The following is a 9,841-nucleotide window of genomic DNA, read 5'->3' as shown; positions in this document are numbered from 1 at the left end:
ACTGTGACAAACACTATTACTTAGTTTACAATGAAGGAGTACTTATGAAGCATGTAGGATGGTCTATAAATTAGGCTGAAAGAGCTCAGTTTTAAGGTTTAAATTTAAAATCTTCTTTTGAAATACTAAACTGACCACCCAGTTTTCCAAACATAAATGTCTTAACTGCATGAATTTATTTCATACAACTCTATAATCTAGTTTCATAAGAAAGCAGCATGCAAATTTTGAATAAGACAGACTTGCTTAAGTTTCTTTATGTTCAACAGTAAAGGATACTTCCCTAAAAATAAATAGAAGAAAAATCAGCATATTTATTATGATAATTATTATTCATAATGAGATTCATATTGAATTAGGGAATATATATCCTCAGAGGGGGTAAAGTAAAATGAAATTTATTTTGGTAAATGTGTCTATGAATAGTCAATACAATGCCTCAATATAAATGAATATTACCATTTTGAACAATTTAATTACTATTATTAGAATTATTATAAGTATAAAAATAGCTATCATTTTAGCATGGAATATGAGACTCTCATGCTCCATGCTTCATCACATCCACACAACAACTCTGCATAATAAGTATTATCATCACCATTTCATGGGTGAAAAAAACTGAGGCTAACACATTTAGATAACTGGTTTATGATTACATGGCTAGTAAAGATGCATCACACTAATTTAGGCTTTATGATTTCAGAATTGTACTCTTTCCACTGCACATTCTATTACTCTGTAAATACTTGGCCTGTTTTTTTCATTTAGTTCTTTAATTTTATTCATGTGGTGATGGCTTAAAGCTTCATTTAAAGGAAGCTTAAAAAATTCATTTAACCAAAAGCTCCCAAGAATTAAAAATGTCATGGATCTAATGTAGACATGGATATCATTAGTTAATGGGTAACTATATATTTTCCACTCTAGTGAGATAACAATCAGAGTATTTTTCTAAGTTTTAGTCTCTCAGTGTTCAAAAAGGACTTTGTTAAAATAGAAATATTTAGACAAAGGTGATCAAAAGTCTGGATCAGGTCACCTTAAGATAAATATTAGGAAACTGAGGAAACAAATGGAGATTTGAACACTGAGCTATGATATAATGAATGGTTTCAAGTATTTAGTAGAGTATAGAAAAGCCCTTTAAAGCCTGGTCTTAGCCTAGCATTGCAGCTTCTGGGATATCTGTCTATCTATCTATCTATCTATCTATATATAAAAATTTGAAAAACTTTTTTTAACTTAAAGATTTTGAGAAATAGAACATAATCAGCACCATAGAAGATCTGTTTATGATAACAACCTAGCCCCTCCTCCCAGTTTGTTAATATTCTCTCTTATTTAATGTAACATTGTGCAAATAGACCACTACTGATCTGCCGTTATGAATGAAATAGCTATAATCATCTGTTTGCATATCCTGGTGAAAATATTCATTTAGTTCCATGTTGTATTTCTAGGAATGGACCAAATTTTTTTTTTTTTTTTTTAAGTTTTCTAAATATTGTCCAACTTACCTCAAATGTTTTTATTATGGACACTTTCATTTTTTCACATTCTTGCAAGACAATTTTACTGTTGCCAAATATGGTAAGTGTGTAATAGTATGTCATTTTAGGTTTTAATTTATTTTTAATTTAATTTAATTTAATTCCAGATTCATAATAAAGATAAATAGTTTTTATATATGAGTGGCCATTTGGATTACACTTTCTGTAAAGTACATGCTCCAATCTTTTGATATCTTAACATTGTGTCATACTGACTTCTTTAATAGTAGATTTTCTGAATGAACTTTTAGCTGTGTAGGTCTTCTCTATTTTATTTTGAACTTGTTTTCATTTCAAAATCTTTATATTTATTTTCATAATCTGCTTTTATTTTGCTTTGTCTATTATCTATCTATCTATCTATTTGCAAGCAAGAGAGAGCAAGCAAGTGAGAGCGCAGGGAGGGATAGAAAAATAAGGGAAAAGAATCTTAAGCAGGCTCCAGGCTCAGCACAGAGCCCAACTCTGGGCTCTATTTCACAACCCTGACATCATGACCTGAGCCAAAATGAAAGAAATAAAATAAAATTAAGGTGTTAAAAAAAAAGGAAATAGAATTGGAGGTTTAATTAAGTGAGCCACCCAGGCACCCCTGTGGTATCTTAAATTAGCTGTCATATCTTTAAAGTTCTAGAGTCCATTTGGTTCATTTATAAAATATTTCTCAATATCATTTTTAGTTTCAGTTTTTTGTTCAATTTGCTTCCCCTCTCATTTCTTTGAGCAGAGTAATCAAGCCATTTTACAATCTTTATTGATCATTTTAACATCATACTTAATCCCATTTTGTCTATCAAATCTTGTTAATGATTTTTCTTTGTGTGCTTTGTTACATTTTGCTATGTTCAAGACATTATATTTGAAACTCTTATTGAGTAGGGATAATTAAGAGCTATAATAATGGTATGGTCCTCCTTGGCAGGATTTTCTCTTATATCTGAGACTCTACAAGACAACCATACTCCAAATTCAGTGATTGACTTTCTCAGTTTACACAGAAGGCAAGGTAGGCTATAGTCTTATTTCTGCTTCTCCTTGTGCTTTGGGGATCTCAACTTAAATTTGGGTTGTACCAAAGTCCTCAAATTTGATTGCTGCTGGATTTTGAATTTTGTTTCTCTAGTATCAAGAGTCTATTAAAAACACAGCTCAGTGTGTTTTAGCAGTTTCAAATGCTCTCATAGCTAAAATGGCTTCAGGGCATATATCTCTAGGCTCTCATTGTATTTCGTATTTTGGCCCAGTAATCCCTCACTTATTTTTATAATCATTCTGATATTTTTAACTTTAAAAGCTATTTTGTCTGGATTTTTAGTTGTCTTAAGTAGGAGTTTTTAGATCACCATTACTAGAAGCAACAACAAATATACATGAAAATATCTGCATCTTTATGGCTTTGAACTTCCATAAGCTGAGGCATCCTTCTCTAATCACTTAGGCAAACTCCAATTTACCCTTTAAAACAACACAAGAATTGCTTCATTTAAGAACATGTTCAGGGATGACTCTTCCCCACTGTTCTTACCAACATTCCCACACACTCTTTGTTACCCACACCTTGTTTATGAACTTTCATTAGGTATATCAGCGTCACCAGAATTTTGCTCTATTGTATTTTTGTCCTTTAGAGCTTTAATTAAATATGAATTCCATAGAAAGTCTGTCCCTTTTCTTTCAAACCTGGGTTAGTTATTTCTTCTCATTCTTTGTCAGAAGTTACTTTATTAGAGAAACTTATAGCTCTATTGTGACTTTGGAGACTTTACAGTTTTTTGACTGGAAAAATCACCCATCCCTGAGATTTTTACGCAGCTTCCTAGCTGATATTATTCAGAAATCTGTTCAAAACAGACTTTTTCAGGGAGGCCCTTTCGGACCACTCAGTTAAAAAACCTCTTCTCAATCACTGCTCTTTTTTTAAATGTGCTTATTTAGTTCAAATATGCATCACTATTAAAGAAAAACCAGTACGATTTTTTTTTTTTTAAAGTTGGCTTACCTATTATCTATCTCTCCCCACTAAAATGATTCCTCTGGGCTGGGGTTTTGTTGTGCTCATCTTAGGCCAGGCACTCAATAAATTGTCTCTGAATGATTGAATTGTTTTACTCCCTTGCTAGATTCTCCACTTCATGATGCCAAGGATTGTTCTATTCAGTCCTTCTTTACCCTCAATGTCTGTTATATTGCAGTCCCTTACGTGACTAATGGGAAAAATCACAGAAAGAAAGAGTTTAAACTACAGAAAAAACCTGTAGGCTCAATAACACGAAGCTTTCTAAAATTATTTAGCCCAGGAATTGAATACTGGCTGCACTTTTGATTTTTTAAAATGGTGTTGAATTTAATTTAAATGGAAATACTTGAATGGTAGAATAATAAAAAAAATTATAAAAAAACTTGCTCCTTAAAGTAAGAATTATATAGTGAATCTCTTCTAGAAACAAAATTTTCAAATGTCAAACATCTGAAAGCATAGAAGGAGAAGTAAGAGTGTGAATTGTACTTCAATGCTCTTTTCTTTATATTCAGCAAACAGCTTCATTCACACCTTTCCAATTTTTTCAACTCTTTTGACAAAGCCTTCAGAGGAGTTACTGCTGATGACAACCATCACAGCCTAACTGGAGAAATTTTATAAAGAAAAATAATAGCATGTTTTCCCCAAATTGTTAAGGATATGGTGAAGATCTGTCGGATTCAAAGGAGGAACGTGCAATTCCATGCCATATATAATAATAACTTATTTTAATAGTGGTTTTGCAATTTTTCAGATATATCCATTTACTGAAACCACTATCAAATAAACAAAAACAAACAAATTAACAGGGGTTCGAGACAGAAATTATCTAATCTAAAAATAGCACATGTTTCACAGAATACCCAACACATATCCCAAGTACTACTATAGGTTTCAAGTAATAGTCAAAACAATAGTAAAAATGATTCAGACCCTACCAGTCAAATCATAAATGGGACCTTAACTGTAAATCCTTATCTTTAGATCAAAGCGGGTAATTGGGTGCTGAAGATACATTATAGAACTAATATGTTATAGAACTCCTCTGAAATGAGTCATTTATTCCATCACTTTTCCTGCACAGCTGCTGACCCATGTTTTGGTTCCTGGAAATAGCTGCTACCCTGTCATACTTCTTAAAAGCACATATATTGATAACTCTACTCATTCCTCCATTCCTCTGTGACTGTCACTGTGTTAAAATGTGGAGTCAGCTGACTCACTTGTGGTGGTAATAAAGTAGATGAGTTTGCAAAGTATTTTGTTATTTCTAAAAATGCAAAAACCAAATTACATTGAAATCATAAGGGGTGTTTCAGGGAGAGCTGTAGGATGTGGTTTCTTGTGTAATCCACAGAGATTAGCTCCAACACATATTTAAACTCTCCTCTACGAGCAACGTTAGTGGTAAAGCAAGAAGATAAACAGATGTATACATACCCTGGCACAAATTATCACTTACGTTTGGCTTCCTACTCTCCTCGTGTTACTTATTTATCTTAACTTCTCTCTGAAATCAGGGAACACAGAATCTCAATCAGTTGACATTTTTCTACTGAATTACCCAATAGTCTGATCATACCCCTAAGACTTTTTAAATTATTTCACTCATAATCCCAAATCTGCTTTGCTTCCTCAGCTTAGTACACTGTAATTTGATTTCAATGAGGACAGTTGTCAGTAATGCCACATTCATTAATCTATTTTACAATTCCATGTACTTAGAACTATGAATATATATTAATAACATCCATTCCAATAAGCCACCCTAAATTTATTATCATGAAACAAGACCTCAAGAAAGAGAATTCAAAATCATCCATGTATTTGCAATTTATTGCAATAAAGCCTTTATCAATAGACTTCCCTGTACACATGGTGGTCAAATTGCTGGTGAAAACCAGCCAGATCTATTCCAAGCTTTCTCATGGCTTCTAGGTAACCCAAGTGAGCCTTTATTGATACTGGGAAGGGATAAAGCAGGGAAGGGATAAACAGTGATGTAAGAATTGCCTAGACAAAAGTAATGATTCTCATTACAAAGTGAGTATTTTAAATCAAAGGAGCCTGTTGGGAATATTGTTTTATAAAATAGTGGGTTTTTAGTGCTCGCTTCGGCAGCACATATACTATAAAATAGTGGGTTTTTTTTAATTAACTTTTTAAAATTCAATTAGTTAACATATAGTGTACCATTAGTTTCAAATGTAGATTTCAGTTATTCATCCATAGCATATGATAGCTAATGCGCAGTACTTACTGTTATAGCTTCTTGAAAGCAGAATTTTAACCCACTGAGCGACCCAGGCGCCCTTGAAAGCAGAATTTTAGATCATATTTTCTGATTACTTCCATGTAGTACATACAACACTTTTCTGCTAGCAACCTTCAAAACATACTGTTTGTTAGAGGAATTTCTTTAATAATAAATAAATAGGAATTTATTTAAATTTATACATATATAAAATAAATAGCAATTTATTTAAATTTATAAATAAATAAAATAAATAGGAATATATTTAAATTTATTTAAATATTTCACACTGTTTCATTGTTCATAAATAAGGTGATGATATTATAGCCATTAGTTGGTAGCACTGATATATCACTTTCTTTTTACTTCTCACTGCATTCTCTTTACACAAAATAGATATATATTTTAAAAGAATCTGAATCTGTGGCAAACTTTTAAAAAAAACCTATACAGTAAAGTTTATCATTTTAAGTAATCTCAATTATCTTCCTCAATTGTGATAGTATATCCTTCTATCTAGGCCAGATATTGTATGAGGGATTTGAAGAGACACACTTTTCTAAATTTCACTTTTCTCATCTGCAAAATGCTTATCAGGATCCTACAATAAAATACACTTACAATTTTTTGATGAAAATTTATTTATTTATTTTAAGATTTTATTTATTTATCAGAGAGAGTGGGCGAGAGAGCAAGCACAGGCAGACAGAATGGCAGGCAGAGGCAGAGGGAGAAGCAGGCTCCCGGCCGAGCAAGGAGCCCGATGCGGGACTCGATCCCAGGACGCTGGGATCATGACCTGAGCCAAAGGCAGCTGCTTAACCAACTGAGCCACCCAGGCGTCCCTTTTGATGAAAATTTAATCTGTATAAACAATATATTTGCTGTAATGCGTGGTTCATGGAAAACATCTTATTTAATTATAAGCAACAACAGTATTAGAAATTAAGTAAATGTGTCTATAATATTTAAAGTTTTAACCCATAATTCCAGTGCTTTGCCTTATTTTCTCAAATCCCTTTACCACTTTCACCGATAGAGGCAAATGTCCTTTTTCTACTAGTAGCCAGCTCTTTGTCTTTTGTCAGAAAGATTCCCTTGTGAATTATTTATAATAAGATATTAGATATTAGCAATAATAATAATAATAATAAATAGCAATGAAAATGTTAAAAAAAAGTTTTCTTAACTAATTAGGGTTCTTAGACATCAATTAGAGGAACCACCTCTGGCAAGCAAATTAATCTGCAAGACATTCCCAGTGTCAGTCAGATACAGGGTTGTCCGTAGACTGAAAGGTGAAGCAAAAGGACTAGGTTTGGAAAATAGGTAAGGACAGTGAAAAAAATGATCAAATTTTTGGGCAAAATAAATTCTTAGGTGTCCTTTCAATGGAGTCCTGGGCATTATGTAGCAGAAACTCTGGAGATTATCTCAATCCATTGGAGTCACCCCGTTTATTAGCTTGCTATTGACAAAGTTATTTACAAACTGTAGAGCAAGAGGATATAATGTAGAAAACTGATGGTAATGCACAAGATTCTTGTTAACAATAATGCAAGTTAGTGATTTATCATTAGAAAACATAAATTATATAACCCAAATTATGGGCCCAGAGCACTTCTGCTGCACAACTCTGCTTATATCCCAAATAACCATGTGAACTAGTTTTAATATCTGCTTCTCTTATTAATTTTTGAATAAAAATTCTTGACACAAGCATTTTATAATTGTGTGATAATCATGCATTTAATTTCTTGGAGAACAAAACACACTTTAGCATAACTATGTTCGTTCACAGAGCCAGCCTTGATAACACATGTTAGAAATGATGTAATAAATGTAGAATATTGGGCACTTGTTTGGTATTCTTTGCCATGTTTTGCACTATCTAAAAAGAGATCAGTGAACTTGGACTGGAGTTAGTAGACATGGAAGAAAATAAAATATTACAGAGAAGAATACTCTGTGGTCCACAACCTAAATGGGCTGGGATTCCCATCATTTGGATCCCTGTAGCTTTACAAAAGTCAATTAAATTTTTGTATCTCTGATTAAAGTTTATTGCCCAGTACTTTTTCAAACATCACTTGTAAAGTATTGTTTCCCAGAAAAAAAGGGATTTTGCACATGTATCTGCCTTTGTCTCTGGTCATGATCTCAGTCAGGATCCTGGGATCGAGCCCCATATCGGGCTTCCTGCTCATTAGGGAGTATACTTCTCAGTCTCTCTCTCTCTGCAGCTACATCCCCCTGCCCCACTCATGCTCTCTCTCTCTCTCTCATAAATAAATACAATCTTTAATTTTTTAATTAAAAAGATAAGATAAATAAAATAAAATAAAAAGTCTGGTCTTACTGCCCCATTTAGCTCCTTTTTTTTTTTTTTGAGTTGTATTTAAAGCAGCATGAGAGAACATGAGGCTCTCAAACTTAAAAAAAAAAAAAGGAAAAAAAAAATGAGTTTTGTTAGGATTTAAGATCTTGTCTGCTAGACAAAAACGTTGGCTTTGTTAACATGTGAAAATTAACAAAAGAGAATAAGATAGAATTTTAATAATTTTTGTAGAAATTAAAAATTTCCTCCAACACTTACATACAGACCCATTAAGTAAATTCATTCGAATGTCCCAAACCAACCTTTTCTAATAGTAATGCATCTGTGTAAACAGGGTCAACCCAAGGAATAAATAAATATTATTATTTTTTTCCTGTCTCTTCCACAGTCACATCTGGGTATATTGGTAGCAAGCCAATTATCTATCTTATAAGACATGATATCATAAGGAAGGGTATTCTGTCCATTTGGAACAACTGAAAATCATTGTAATTTTATCTTGGTGCAGTAACTTGAGATGGCACAGTGTGGGTTATGAATGTATTTTATTTTTTTTTTTACTGGAAAGAAGAGCTTATAGAGATATTGGTTATCCAAGAGAGACTGACAGGTGTTGATAGTTGCCAGGTCAATATCCATCTACTTTTTCCTTTAATATCAGAAAGCATTGAGGGATTGACAACAAGGAAACTTAAAACAACTTCAAATATTTTATTGTCTCTTTTCTAGTTACATTGTAACCATATGAAAAAGTATCAGTTACAAGATATCATTCCCTTTTACCTCTATCTTTCTGCCAGAAATGTGGGCTTAATAGTGAGAACTCCAAAAGCAATTTTTGCAACTATGAATAAAAAGCCACGAAAACCTCTAAAATAGTTCACTTGACTTTCTTAAGACTCTGAACCAACACCAGAAAACACTCTCCGTAGTCTTGTTAAATGAAAAAATATGGTTAAACCACATTTGACAGTCTACTACCTACAGCAAAATGTAAATCTTAATTGAAATATGTCTTCTCAGCTGTGCTTAAGCAACTGAGTCCTGAGCTTTTCAGGTTTTCAGTCTGAAAGAGTACACCTCTGGTGCTCTGAAAGGGAAGAGAATGGACACCCTGTTCTCCATATAAATTAAAGAAGAGAAATCTGTGCATTTAAGTGGGCCATATAAAATTTATCAAGCAATTATCTCCTAACTCCTTCCTATCCAAATTACCTGATATGTTCTCCCTACTCCTTTATTCCACGTTACTGCCTTTTCCAGGATTCTGTATCACATCACAACATGTCTTCTGTTATTTCCTTCTTGCAACCTAGTTTTGTTTTCTCCATCTAAAAAAATCAACAACCATTGTGTATTTCAATTCCCATTTTCCTCAAATGCATTGATTCTTCTTATCTATTACTCTTTTCTCATACTCAGTGTCTTTGTCTTTATGGGGTTTGTACTTTGCTTTTCCCCATCCTTTACTGCCATTATATAATCAAATCTAATAACTTCTTAGAGAAAGTTAAAAATCCCTGCATAGCCACGCGTGAACACAAAGTCACTGATTTTTAGCAAACCTATAAGATAGTCAGACATCCATTCAATTTTTTTTAAAGATTTTATTTATTTATTTGACAGAGAGAGATGACAAGCAGGCAGAGAGGCAGGCAGAGAGAGAGGAGGAAGCA

The sequence above is a fragment of the Mustela putorius genome, unplaced genomic scaffold (assembly GCF_011764305.1).
Source record: "Mustela putorius furo isolate JIRA1106 unplaced genomic scaffold, ASM1176430v1.1 tig00003937_pilon_pilon_pilon, whole genome shotgun sequence".
Taxonomy (NCBI): Eukaryota; Metazoa; Chordata; class Mammalia; order Carnivora; family Mustelidae; genus Mustela; species Mustela putorius.
Note: the sequence above shows the minus strand (reverse complement) of the source record.